We start from the raw sequence: 14,151 nt of genomic DNA, 5'->3' as shown, positions 1-14,151 counted from the left end.
CAGTCTTCCCAGCCTGGTGCAGGTCTACAATTTTGTTTCTGGTATCCTTTGACAGGTCTTGGCCATAGTGGAGTTTGGAGTGTGACTGTTTGAGGTTGTGGACAGGTGTCTTTTTTATACTGATAACGAGTTCAAACAGGTGCCATTAATACAGGTAACGAGTGGAGGACAGAGGAGCCTCTTAAAGAGGAAGTTACAGGTCTGTGAGAGCCAGAAATCTTGCTTGTTTGTAGGTGACCAAATACTTATTTTACCAAGGAATTTACCAATTAATTCATTAAAAATCCTACAATGTGATTTCCTGGATTCTTTCCCCCCATTCTGTCTCTCATAGTTGAAGTGTACCTATGATGAAAATTACAGGCCTCTCTCATCTTTTTAAGTGGGAGAACTTGCACAATTGGTGGCTGACTAAATACTTTTTTGCCCCACTGTAGGTGCTTGAGCCTAATGTAGACCCCTATATATATATATATATATATATATATATATATATATCTCATCTCATTATCTCTAGCCGCTTTATCCTTCTACAGGGTCGCAGGCAAGCTGGAGCCTATCCCAGCTGACTACGGGCGAAAGGCGGGGTACACCCTGGACAAGTCGCCAGGTCATCACAGGGCTGACACAGACACAGACAACCATTCACACTCACACCTACGGTCAATTTAGAGTCACCAGTTAACCTAACCTGCATGTCTTTGGACTGTGGGGGAAACCGGAGCACCCGGAGGAAACCCACACGGGGAGAACATGCAAACTCCACACAGAAAGGCCCTTGCCGGCCACAGGGCTCGAACCCGGACCTTCTTGCTGTGAGGCGACAGCACTAACCCCTACACCACCATGCCGCCATATGTGTTTGTGTATACAGTGGTGCTTGAAAGTTTGTGAACCCTTTAGAATTTTCTATATTTCTGCATAAATATGACCTAAAACATCATCAGATTTTCACACTAGTCCTAAAAGTAGATAAAGAGAACCCAGCTAAACAAATGAGACAAAAATATTATACTTGGTCATTTATTTATTGAGGAAAATGATCCAATATTACATATCTGTGAGTGGCAAAAGTATGTGAACCTCTAGGATTAGCAGTTAATTTGAAGATGAAATTAGAGTCAGGTGTTTTCAATCAATGGGATGACAATCAGGTGTGAGTGGGCACCCTGTTTTATTTAAAGAACAGGGATCTATCAAAGTCTGATCTTCACAACACATGTTTATGGAAGTGTATCATGGCACGAACAAAGGAAATTTCTGAGGACCTCAGAAAAAACGTTGTTGATGCTCATCAGGCTGGAAAAGGTTACAAAACCATCTCTAAAGAGTCTGGACTCCACCAATCCACAGTCAGACAGATTGTGTACAAATGGAGGAAATTCAAGACCATTGTTCCCCTCCCAATAAATGGTCAACCAACAAAGATCACTCCAAGACCAAAGCGTGTAATAATCGGCGAGGTCACAAAGGACCCCAGGGTAACTTCTAAGCAACTGAAGGCCTCTCTCACATCGGCTAATGTTAATGTTCATGAGTCCACCATCAGGAGAACACTGAACAACAGGAGAACAAAGTTGCAAGGATAAAGCCACTGCTCTCCAAAAAGAACATTGCTGCTCGTCTGCAGTTTGCTAAAGATCACGTGGACAAGCCGAAGGCTATTGGAAAAATGTTTTGTGGACGGATGAGACCAAAATAGAACTTTTTGGTTTAAATGAGAAGTGTTATGTTTGGAGAATGGAAAACACTGCATCCCAGCATAAGAACCTTATCCCATGTGTGAAACATGGTGGTGGTAGTATCATGGTTTGGGCCTGTTTTGCTGCATCTGGGCCAGGACGGCTTGCCATCATTGATGGAACAGTGAATTCTGAATTATATCAGCAAATTCTAAAGCAAAATGTCAGGACATCTGTCCATGAACTGAATCTCAAAAGAAGATGGGTCATGCAGCAAGACAAACGACCCTAAGCACGCAAGTCGTTCTACCAAAGAATGGTTAAAGAAGAACAAAGTTAATGGTTTGGAATGGCCAAGTCAAAGTCCTGACCTTAATCCACTTGAAATGTTGTGGAAGGACTTGAAGCAAGCAGTTCATGTGAGGTGGTATAACTGCAACGTTTAGTTGCAGTTATTGCTGCACAAAGGGGTCTCACCAGATACTGTAAGCAAAGGTTCACATACTTTTGCCAGTCACAGATATGTAATATTGGATCATTTTCCTCAATAAATAAATGACCAAGTATAATATTTTTTGTCTCATTTGTTTAACTGGGTTCTCTTTACTTTTAGGACTTGTGTGAAAATCTGATGATGTTTTAGGTCATATTTATGCAGAAATATAGAAAATTCTAAAGGGTTCACAAACTTTCAAGCACCTATCGATGAATCTATAGACCCAAACTTGTGTCAGCAGTTCAGGCTGGTGGAGGTGTTGTAATGGTGTGGGGAGTGTTTTCCTGGCACACATTGAGCAACTTAATACTAGACAAGCATTGCTTGAATGCCATGGCTTATCAGGATTGTTGCTGACCATATGCATCCCTTTATGGCCACAATATACCCATCTTCTAATAGCTACTTCCATCATAATAATGCACCATGTCACAAAGCAGAAATTGTCTCACACTGCTTTCATGAACATGACAATGAGTTCAGTAAGGCCCTCCCCACTCACCAGATCTGAACCCAGTCCAGAATATTTGAGGCGTAGTAGAATGAGAGATTTCAGAATGAAAGTGCAGCTGAAAAAACAAACTGCAGCAATTATGTGATGCACTCAAGTCAACATGGACCAGAATATCAAAGAAATGCTTCCAACATCTTGTGCTTATACCCCGTGTTCTGAATAAAGTGTCTGGTGAGAGAGTGTGTATGTGTACTGTGAGTGGTAAAAGAGAGCAATTGGACTTGCTTGAAAATTCTAAGAATCCATATCCATTTGAATCTAAGATTCAATGATATGGGAAGGATGAAATTAAAAAAGTAAAAAAAAAACCCCAAAACCTTTAAAATACACTACCGTTCAAAAGTTTGGGGTCACTTTGAAATGTCCTTATTTTTGAAAGAAAAGCACTGTTCTTTTCAATGAAGATCACTTTAAACTAATCAGAAATACACTCTATACATTGCTAATGTGGTAAATGACTATTCTAGCTGCAAATGTCTGGTTTTTGGTGCAATATCTCCATAGGTGTATAGAGGCCCATTTCCAGCAACTCTCACTCCAGTGTTCTAATGGTACAAATGTGTTTGCTCATTGCCTCAGAAGGCTAATGGATGATTAGAAAACCCTTGTACAATCATGTTAGCACAGCTGAAAACAGTTTAGCTCTTTAGAGAAGCTATAAAACTGACCTTCCTTTAAGCAGATTGATGAGGCTACATCCACACGACAACGGCAACGAGATGTTATTTAAAAATATATCGCGTCCAAATGGGCAACGATCAGTAAAATATCAGGTCCATATGGCAACCCAACGCTTGCTGAAAATGATGCAATACACATGCCACACCTCTAGGGGCGCTGTAAGACGGTCCCTTCGGAGACACCAGAACAATAGAAGAAGTAAGGACGCATGTGCATAAACTATTATGCGCGAGACTTCATATTAGCCACAAAGTCAGGAAAATCTATTCGTAAAATTACATTATAATGACCAAATACAGTGAAAAGTATTTTTCCAGTCTCACCTGTGAAAGGTAATCCCATGTGATCTCGTTTGGACGGCAAACCTGTTGGTACAGTTAAACACAGCTAATCTTTATTCTCCGCTTTGACCTATCCAATATGGCGGCGAGGATGACGTATGATTCTACGCGGAAGGCGGCGTCTTTAATGGTCCGGAATAAATTGAATGCTACACGTTGATGGATTAATTTGTTGTTTCTCACCTGTGAAAGGTAATCCCATGTGATCTCGTTTGGACGGTAAACCTGTTGGTACAGTTAAATGCAGCACATGAATCTTTATTCTCCGCTTTGACCCATCCAATATGGCGGCGAGGCTGACGTATGATTCTACGCGAAAGGCGGCGTCTTAAATGGTCCGGTATAAATTGAATGCTACACGTTGATGGATTAATTTGCTCTTCTACGCCCTTTTTGAGGAATGTATTGTCGGACTTAAACCAACATCTGAAGAGGTGAGATCGCTCCTTTTTTTCCCTATTTTTGCTGGCGGGATTGACTCTGCCCTAAGGGCAGAGTCTCTCTCTCTCTCACTTTGCACCATTACACAATAAATATTCACAGTGAAAATATTTTGTAAGCGCGTTTCATGAACCAAGTTATGGGATTTGTTGACAACTCGCATCGAGTTCGTTACACTTCTACCCGGCGTGAAGCACTCACAGTCATGTGGTTGTGACGTCATCGTAAACAAATCCGTTCTACTCATCCAGACGACTTCACAACGGCAACGTTGCCAGATCTTTCCACTCTGGAACCTGTTCTCAAAAAGATTGCCTTTTGGGCACCCAAAACGCCGGTGCCGTGTGGACGCCAGACCTAAACGATAAGCAATTGTATCGGAGTCACCTGAATCCGTTGCCGTGTGGAGTTTCTGGAGCATCACATTTGTGGGGTCGATTAAATGCTCAAAATGGCCAGAAAAATGTCTTGACTATATTTTCTATTCATTTTACAACTTATGGTGGGAAATAAAAGTGTGGCTTTTCATGGAAAACACAAAATTGTCTGGGTGACCCCAAACTTTTGAACGGTAGTGTATCAAAAATGAAGAAGAAAATCAAGCTAAAAATAATGTGATCTAAGGTGGTTTCTTTTTACACACACACCCACCCACCCACACACACTGTTCTGCTGTGCTAGGAACCAGCAGTAGCTCTTCCGCTATTGACTGTTTGTGACAGTGAACCACAGTGCATCATCTAATTAAACACACTTTCCTGTCTCACACTCTCTTTCTCACGCATACGAACCTGCACACAGAAACACAGAGCCATATAGACTATAGACTAATTCACAAAGACCAGATAATTCCAGTTCACTGCAAAAAATTGAAAACTGAATTTGAGGAGAAAATTACTTGAAATTATCTTGATTATCTAAGATGTCTTACTTGATAAGACATCTTAGAATAAGTTGGTTGCAATCTAGAACTAGGTTTAATAATCTCAGAATTGGTGTCTTGTATTCTTCTAATAGGAAATTCTAGCTCGTTTTGACTATTTTCAAGATATTTTCACTTGCTAAGATATTTTTTTTTTTGCAGTGTAGGTTTTACTGAGGAACACTTTCAGAAAATGTTCACATCATTCAGCATAATTCACAGACCAGCCAGTGTGTGGTTTGTTGCTGAAAGACTACTTCTTCAGTTTTGCACAGCAGCTACAAAGCTAATGTAGCTAACAAATAATGTAAGCATGTTAACATGAATTATAATACATACTGCATACCAAAAATGATCCCTTGTTTGATTTACTGTTGTACTTGCAATTTAATTGTTAGAACACATTAAGTGGCATTGTCAGAGAAAACCAGCACTTAGATGGTTGAAATATTTGGGTCTCTGGGCCCTAACTCATTTAGTGGAAAACGCCATTTTTTAACACATTTACACAGTTTCTACCCACAAATAGCTTTCATTGAAAATAAAACATTGGCCTGGTAATACCAATAACCCTTCCTTTTGCATGTAAGAGATCGATTTCTTGCCTCTTCTGTGGCCGAGTTGGTTTAACATGACCATGAAGTGATGACCTTTACAGCCATTGGCACCATACGCAAAATTGGCTAACTCCAGGATCAAATATCTCAGATGGAATCACACATAGAGATTAATTTGCACGTGCACAGGTCTAATCGGACTTATGTCAATAAAACACTACCGTCAAATCATGGTTGGATCTAAATTGTGTGTTCCCACACAGGCGCAAATGTTCGACGGTCACCGGTCTCGCGCTTCAAAAATAGACCTTTGAAACGAGGTATACCGCCTCAGGATAAATAATTGTTTCTGCCTCCAAGGTGAGTAGCACCAAGTCAGATTTATGGGAATGACAGCTCCAGGAGGTTTTTTGTTAGTGATTTGTTTTTTTCCATAGCTCCAACCAGTGATGTAGTCGAGTCACTAAACCTCGAGTCTGATTCCAGTCTCGAGTCTCCAGTGTTCAAGTCATTAAAAAAATTTCGAGCTGAGTCAAGTCTGAGTCAAATCCCAGAACAAGACTCCAACTGCACCATTTGACGGTGGCTGTTTTAGCGCCATTAACATTAGTTTGTTCCTGAACATGATGTATGAACAGGTGAATGTGCATTCTCTTTGTCAGGGAGTGTGAAGTATTCTGTCAAAGATGGTTGGGAGATGGATGTAAGTGCAGAAGGTGTGTTTATTAATACAAGTGAAGACAGGTAAACAATCCAGAACAGCAGGCAAAATCGTTAAACGGTGAAACAGGCAGTAGGTCAAGCGAGGCACAAACAAGCTACTGTAGACTCAGCAGAATCAAAGACGAGAAACAGGAGATCAGGAAACCAAATAAGAAAATAAGGCTCAGTAATGTGTCAGAAACACAACTCAATATTTCACAAAGCAAGTGTGTTTTCATAGTTTTTATATATGTGTGCTGATTGTGCCTTAATCCTGTGCAGGTGCGAGTTGTTTACTGTGCGCGTGAGAGTCCGCTTGGCACGTGCGCTGTCCAGAGCGCGTCCGAGAGTCTATCTGATGCACACGCCAAGGCGCCACAAGTGTGAGACACTTGCACAAAATTAGTACAAAAATTAATGTAGATATAAATATCTTATGCCAAATTATTATGGCATGTTACAAAAAAAAAATCAGAGTCCTTGTCTCCGATTTACAAATCCGAATGCAGTTAATGCACGAGTCCAAGTCCGAGTCATCAGTGCTCAAGTACAAGTCGAGTCACGAGTCCTTAAAATTAGAGCATGAGTCAGACTTGAGTCTGAGTCCTGGACTCGAGTACTACAAGCCTGGCTCCAGCTTTTTGAAAATTCAACTTCTGAGCAGGGGTGGCACGGTGGTGTAGTGGTTAGCGCTGTCACCTCACAGCAAGAAGGTCCGGGTTCGAGCCCTGTGGCCGGCAAGGGCCTTTCTGTGCGGAGTTTGCATGTTCTCCCCGTGTCCGCGTGGGTTTCCTCCGGGTGCTCCGGTTTCCCCCACAGTCCAAAGACATGCAGGTTAGGTTAACTGGTGACTCTAAATTGACCGTAGGTGTGAATGTGAGTGTGAATGGTTGTCTGTGTCTATGTGTCAGCCCTGTGATGACCTGGCGACTTGTCCAGGGTGTACCCCGCCTTTCACCCGTAGTCAGCTGGGATAGGCTCCAGCTTGCCTGTGACCCTGTAGAACAGGATAAAGCGGCTAGAGATAATGAGATGAGATGAACTTCTGAGCAGCATCGGCTACTACGATAAGCCTTGCTCACTGCAAGGCTTATACCATAGGCTAATGAAAATGACCTGACTATCAGAAGTCGAGAAGGTCTACCTGTTCAATTCAGTTTTTTAGGGATATAATATGACCCTGGTAATGGGTTATTACCATGATAAAATGCAAATAAATTCTTTTTAGATCAGTCCTGGGTCTGTCAATGTCATGGTTAATTATAGAGAAGAACAACATTTTGTTTGACACAAACCTGAGCATCTGTGTGAAAATGGTGAAACACATTGCTGATTCACCGTACAGGCCTGAGTTTCCCAAAAGCATCGTAGCACAAAGATCATCATTAGTTGGTAGAGCGAGCAGCACAATGAATGCTCTCTCTCCTAGTTAAGATGCTCTTACTGTTAAGAGGCTTTTGGGAAACCCACCCTAGACCCGTTTCAATGGTCTATTTTTGAGGCGCGAGACCGGTGGCTGTGGAACATTTGTGCCTGTGTGGGAATGCACAGTTTAGATCCATCCATGATTTGACGGTAGTTTTAAATTGACATAAGTCCGATTAGACCTGTGCATGTGCAAATTAATCTCGATGTGTGAGTCCATCTGAGATATTTGATCCCGAAGTTAGTCAATTTTGCGTATGGTGCCAATGGCTGTAAAGGTCATCACTTCATGGTCATGTTAAACCAACTCGGCCAGGCAAGAAATCGATCTCTTCCTCGCAAAAGGAAGGGTTGTTGGTATTACCAGGCCAATGTTTTATTTTCAATGAAGGCCATTTGTGGGTAGAAACTGTGTAAATGTGATTAAAAATGGCATTTTCCACTAAAGTTATGGCCCAGAGACCCAAATATTTCAATCGTACTTACCAGGGCAACCACTGGACCCTGGGCTCTGATACTGTACCACATATAACAAGTGCCCAGGTGCTGTCTTTTGACAAAATATGATGAAAATCTGTGAGATACCATTTTCCAAGCTATTGGTCATTTGGGTTGGTTTTCTCTGACAATGCCGCTTAAATGTTTCGCATCAGAAATAAATGACAAAGGTCTGGTTTTGCTGTTAACTCTTAAAAAACAAAAGCACAAGAAAGTCCTTTTCTTATTTTCTCAGTGACATTCAGTGTCATAGGTAATATGATATCTAAAGTACAGTGGTGCTTGAAAGTTTGTGAACCCTTTAGAATTTTCTATATTTCTGCATAAATATGACCTAAAACATCATCAGATTTTCACACAAGTCCTAAAAGTAGATAAAGAGAACCCAGTTAAACAAATGAGACAAAAATATTATGCTTGGTCATTTATTTATTGAGGAAAATGATCCAATATTACATATCTGTGAGTGGCAAAAGTATGTGAACCTTTACTTTCAGTATCTGGAGTGACCCCTTTGTGCAGCAATAACTGCAACTAAACGTTTCCGGTAACTGTTGATCAGTCCTGCACACCGGCTTGGAGGAAGTTTAGCCCATTCTTCCATACAGAACAGCTTCAACTCTGGGATGTTGGTGGGTTTCCTCACATGAACTGCTCGCTTCAGGTCCTTCCACAACATTTCGTTTGGATTAAGGTCAGGACTTTAACTTGGCCATTCTAAACCATTAACTTTATTCTTCTTTAACCATTCTTTGGTAGAATGACTTGTGTGCTTAGGGTCATTGTCTTGCTGCATGACCCACCTTCTCTTGAGATTCAGTTCATGGACAGATGTCCTGACATTTTCCTTTAGAATTTGCTGGTATAATTCAGAATTCATTGTTCCATCAATGATGGCAAGCCGTCCTGGCCCAGATGCAGCAAAACAGGCCCAAACCATGATACTACCACCACCTTGTTTCACAGTAAGATAGATAGATAGATAGATAGATAGATAGATAGATAGATAGATAGATAGATAGATAGATAGATAGATAGATAGATGACTTTATTCATCCCCAAAGGGAAATTAGATTGTCATAGCAGTCCAGTAAATTTGAACACAATAAAAAAAAAAAATACAATGGAATAAAATAAAGTACTGAGGTCAAAATAAAATAAAAGTACTGAGGTCAAGAGAATAAAAAACAAGATATAAACAAGATATACATACCTTAAATAATATACTATGAATATGTACATAGAATGTGCAATAGGATGCGAATATTGCAAAAATATATCAATACGGATAATATTCCCACATCACATGGCCCATAATAAACACTAAGTATACGTTATACTATGTTATATGTAGTGCAGAGGGTGACAGGTAGAATTAGTCCAGATGTGTGATCATGGCTCTAACAGAGGTAGATGAGTTATAAAGTCTGATTGCCGTGAGTAGGAATGATTTCCTGTATCGTTCCCTGGAGCAACGGGGTTGAATGAGTCTGTTGCTGAAACTGCTCTTTAGCTTGTGCAGTGTTTTGTGGAGGGGGTGAGAGGGATTGTTTATGATTGCCAGCAGTTTTGTCAGAATCCTGCCCTCCACCACCTCCTCCAGGGTGACCAGTTTAGAGCCAACAACAGACTCTGCCTTCCTGATCAGTTTGTTCAGTCTGTTGGCGTCCTTTGTCTTGATGCCCGCACCCCAGGACACCACAGCAAAGAAGATGGTGCTCGCCACAACAGACTGATAAAACATCTGCAGCATCTTGTTGCAGACATGAAAGGACCTGAGCCTCCTCAGGAAATAAAGCCGGCTCAGGCCCTTCTTATAGATGGCCTCTGTGTTAGTGGACCAGTCCAATTTGTTGTCCAGTGTAACACCCAGATACTTGTATGAGGCCACCATATCCACATCCATCCCACTGATGCTGACTGAAGATGGCAGGGGCTTGTTCCTCCTGAAGTCCACCACCATCTCCCTCATCTTCTTCATGTTCAGCTGCAGGTGGTTCTCCCCACACCACTTCACGAAGCAGTCGACCAGGTCCCTGTACTCAGCCTCCCCCCCACCCTCAATACACCCCACAATCGCCATGTCATCAGAGAATTTCTGCAGATGACACAACTCAGTGCAGTACTTGAAATCTGAAGTGTATGTGGTGAAGAGGATGGGGGACAGCACAGTTCCCTGAGGGGCCCCAATGTTACTTATCAGACGACCAGACACACAGCTCTTTAGTCTCACAAACTGCGGTCTGCCCGTCAGATAGTCATCAATCCAAGTGACGAGGGGAGCACCCACTCGCATGTCCTCCAATTTAGCTTTCAGTAGTCTGGGCTGGATGGTATTGAAGGCGCTAGAAAAGTCGAAGAACATGATACGGACTGTGGTGTCGGGGTTTGTCCAGGGAAGAATAGGCCTTCTGCAGCAGGTAGATGATTGTGTCATCAACCCTGACATGGGGCTGATATGCAAACTGCAGGGGGTCTTGTGATGGGCACACCAACGGTCTGAGGTGTGCCAGGACCAGTCTCTCCATTACCTTCATGATGTGAGAAGTCAGTGCCACCGGCCTGTAATCCACCAGTGCAGCAGGACGTCCTTTTTTGGGCACTGGGACCAGGCAGGATGTTTTCCATAGTACTGGCACTCTCTGAAGGTGTAGGCTCAGGTTGAAGAGGTGCTGGAGAACTCCACAGAGCTGGCTGGAACGTGCCTTCAACATGTGAGGGCTAATGCAGTCCGGTCCCGCAGCTTTCCTTTGTTTGAGCCTCTCCAGCTCTCTCCTCACCTGACTGGATGTGATGTGTAGTCCAGACTGGGGGGGGTCGGGGATATTGTAGAGTCTGAGGTGAGAGTCAGCAGCGGGTTGGAGGTGACGAGGGTGATGCAGAGAGGTGTCTGCTGCAGGAGGTGGTGGGGGACTGGGGGGGCTTTGGGGATATCCTAGGGGCGTGGGGTGTGAAAAGGTTCTTGGTGAGTGTCCATGGGGGGGGAAGGAGGTAGAGGTGGCTGGGGTGGTGTGTGGCAAGAGGTGGTGGGAGGAAGTGGGGGGTTGTTGCTTGGAGGATCAGTAGGGGGCGGCTGGGGGAGGGGGGCTGGAGTTGAACCTATTGAAAAACATGTTCAGCTCATTCACACGTTGTTCGTTCCCCTCAGCTGCACCCCCACCTCTCCTCTGGAAGCCGGTGATCTCTCTCATCCCACTCCAGACATCCCTGGTGTTATTTTCCTCCAGTTTGTGTTCTAGTTTCTTCCTGTAGTTGTCTTTGCTCTCCCTAATGCTGTTTAAGCTCTCTTTGTACCCGTTGGGGTTCTGCTCGGTCCCCTGATCTGAAGGCCCTCTTCTTCTCGTTGAGTAGGGCCTTCAGGTCGCTGGTTACCCACGGTTTGTTGTTTGGGTAGCAGCGGACCTCTTTAGTGGGGATGGTGTTGTCAATGCAGAACCCAGTGTACTCCGAGACACAGTCAGTAAGGCCATCAATACCCTCACCGTGTGGCTCATACAGAGCCTCCCAGTCTGTGGCCTCCAGTGCTCCTTGCAGTGTTTCCATGGCCTCAAGAGACCATTTCCTCACTGTCCTCACCGTGACCGGGTGCTGCTGAACCACAGGCTTGTATAATGGAGAGAGCAGGACTAGGTTGTGGTCTGACCTGCCCAATAGTGGCAGGGCAGTGGAGCTGTATGCATCCTTAACATTTGCATACAGCAGGTCCAAAGTCTTATTTTCACGGGTGGTGCATGTAACAAACTGGTAGAAAGTCGGGAGTGTGGATGAGAGGGAAGCATCGTTAAAGTCCCCTATGATGATGATGACTGCCCCGGGATGTTTTGTTTGTAGTTCGGCAGTCACAGTGTGGATGATGTCACACGCTGCCTCCGCGTTTCCCGATGGTGGAATGTAAACAGTAATGGTGATGACACTGGTAAACTCTCTCGGCAAATAATATGGACGAAATCCGACGGCGATGAGCTCGATTTCCGGGCTACAGATCCGCTCTTTAACAGAGATGTGCCCGGGGTGACACCACTTGTTGTTCACGAGCACAGCGAGGCCCCCTCCTTTCTTCTTACCGGTTGCGGTGGTGTCTCTATCTGCTTGAACAGTCTGGAAGCCGGGAATGGTGATGTTAGGGTCCGGTATCTGCTCATGCAGCCACATTTCCGTAAAGCACATGATACTGGACTCCCTGTACTCCCTCTGTGTCCTTACTAGTGCTTCCAGTTTGTCCACTTTGTTTGCCAATGATCTCACATTTCCAGTGATAACTGCGGGAATGTAGGGCTGAAACTTTCTCTTCTTCCTTCTCCATTTGAGCCCCGCTCATTTGAGTCCACTCGATCCTTGTTTACCATCAATGGATCGGTCACTTGTCAAACAGTCCGCCAGAATCCGAGTAGGAAATGGCCGCAACAGCCTCCGGGGAATGGCTGAGCGGAGCTGTCAGTCAAACACAAGTTAGCCAATGGGAATGCATTCCTGGACAGCCCACCCACACGTGAAGTTTGTGCCAAAACTGCAAGCAAAAAGTCAGGGAGCGCAAACGAGAAAGCTGGAATCGCAACCAAAATAAATTACGTCAAGCAAAACTGAGAAAGACACGGAACAAAAATATAAGGTTTCTGAAGAGTAATAGACTGATGTTTTGCACGATTACACGAATAATTTGTTTGCCAGTCTAAAAAAATTGACTTTTTTTTCTTTTTTTGTATTTTGATTTGTCGTTTTTGTTTGATTTCAAAAGTATTGTATGAACATTTTGGCACAAAATTGATTCCATACTTGAAAAGCATCTCGCCATACGTTGTGATCAATGCACAGTGCAAGAATAGCAAAAATAGCACTAAGAAATAAAAAATACTCAATAAAAATACAAAAAACTAACATAAATACCTGGAGCTGCTATGACAGGCTGCCACTAGGACAGCGCCATTTTTTGGAAACACCCCCCCCCCCCCCCCCCCCCCCCCCCCCAAAAAAAAAAAAAAAATGGGATGGGATAAGGTTCTTATGCTGGAATGTAGTGTTTTCCTTTCTCCAAACATAACGCTTCTCATTTAAACCAAAAAGTTCTATTTTGGTCTCATCCATCCACAAAACATTTTTCCAATAGCCTTTGCAGGGATGTGATTTTTCCGCGAATTCGTGGAATTCCGCTTTTTTCACCTCAAAACTTGAAAAAAAAAGCTTCCAATTTTTCCCTCAAATCCACATTCGTATCCTATTCGTTCCGACTTTGTTTGAAAGATGGCAGCCTCGGATTTGCATCTTTACGCCTCGATCACGGAGGCTGCCATCTTTCAACTCTTTGTTTGAAGCGAGCGCATTCATTGGTTGTTACAGAGCGATGGGCCAATCATGTACCTCGTTTCATCTCATTGACGTAATTATGTCATTTACGCAATTACGTCATTGAGATGAAATGAGGTACGTGATTGGCCCATCGCTCTGTAACAACCAATGAACGCGCTTGTTAGATAGCTGTACGTAAGCTCGCTTCAAACAGAGTTGAAAGATGGCAGCCTCCGTGATCGAGCGTAAAGATGCAAATCGAGTTAAAGAAATCGACAGAATAGTGAAAAACAAGTTCCGCTGGGAATGGTTGGAGAAAGAGGTTGCTACAGATGTTGGACATGAGACTGTGAGACATTTGTTCAGCGATTTCGTTCTTTGGGGAGAGGGCAGAGGTCTCTGGCTGTCAAGTTTGGGGATACTGGGACCTCCCCTGCCTGAGCTACGAGCGTCCAGAGTCGGGCTGGAACCCAGGATAGAAACGAAACCTAAGCAGAGCGCCGCGGCTCGCCTCGGGGCGAATTACGTCCCAAGGCGCGGGGCTAGCGGGCCCTGCTGCGCTGGTTCTTTGGGGTGTGTGTGTGAGTGAGAGAGAGTGTGTGTGTGAGC

This window comes from Neoarius graeffei, chromosome 20 (assembly GCF_027579695.1).
Source record: "Neoarius graeffei isolate fNeoGra1 chromosome 20, fNeoGra1.pri, whole genome shotgun sequence".
NCBI classification, from domain to species: Eukaryota; Metazoa; Chordata; class Actinopteri; order Siluriformes; family Ariidae; genus Neoarius; species Neoarius graeffei.
This window is presented reverse-complemented; position numbering follows the sequence as displayed.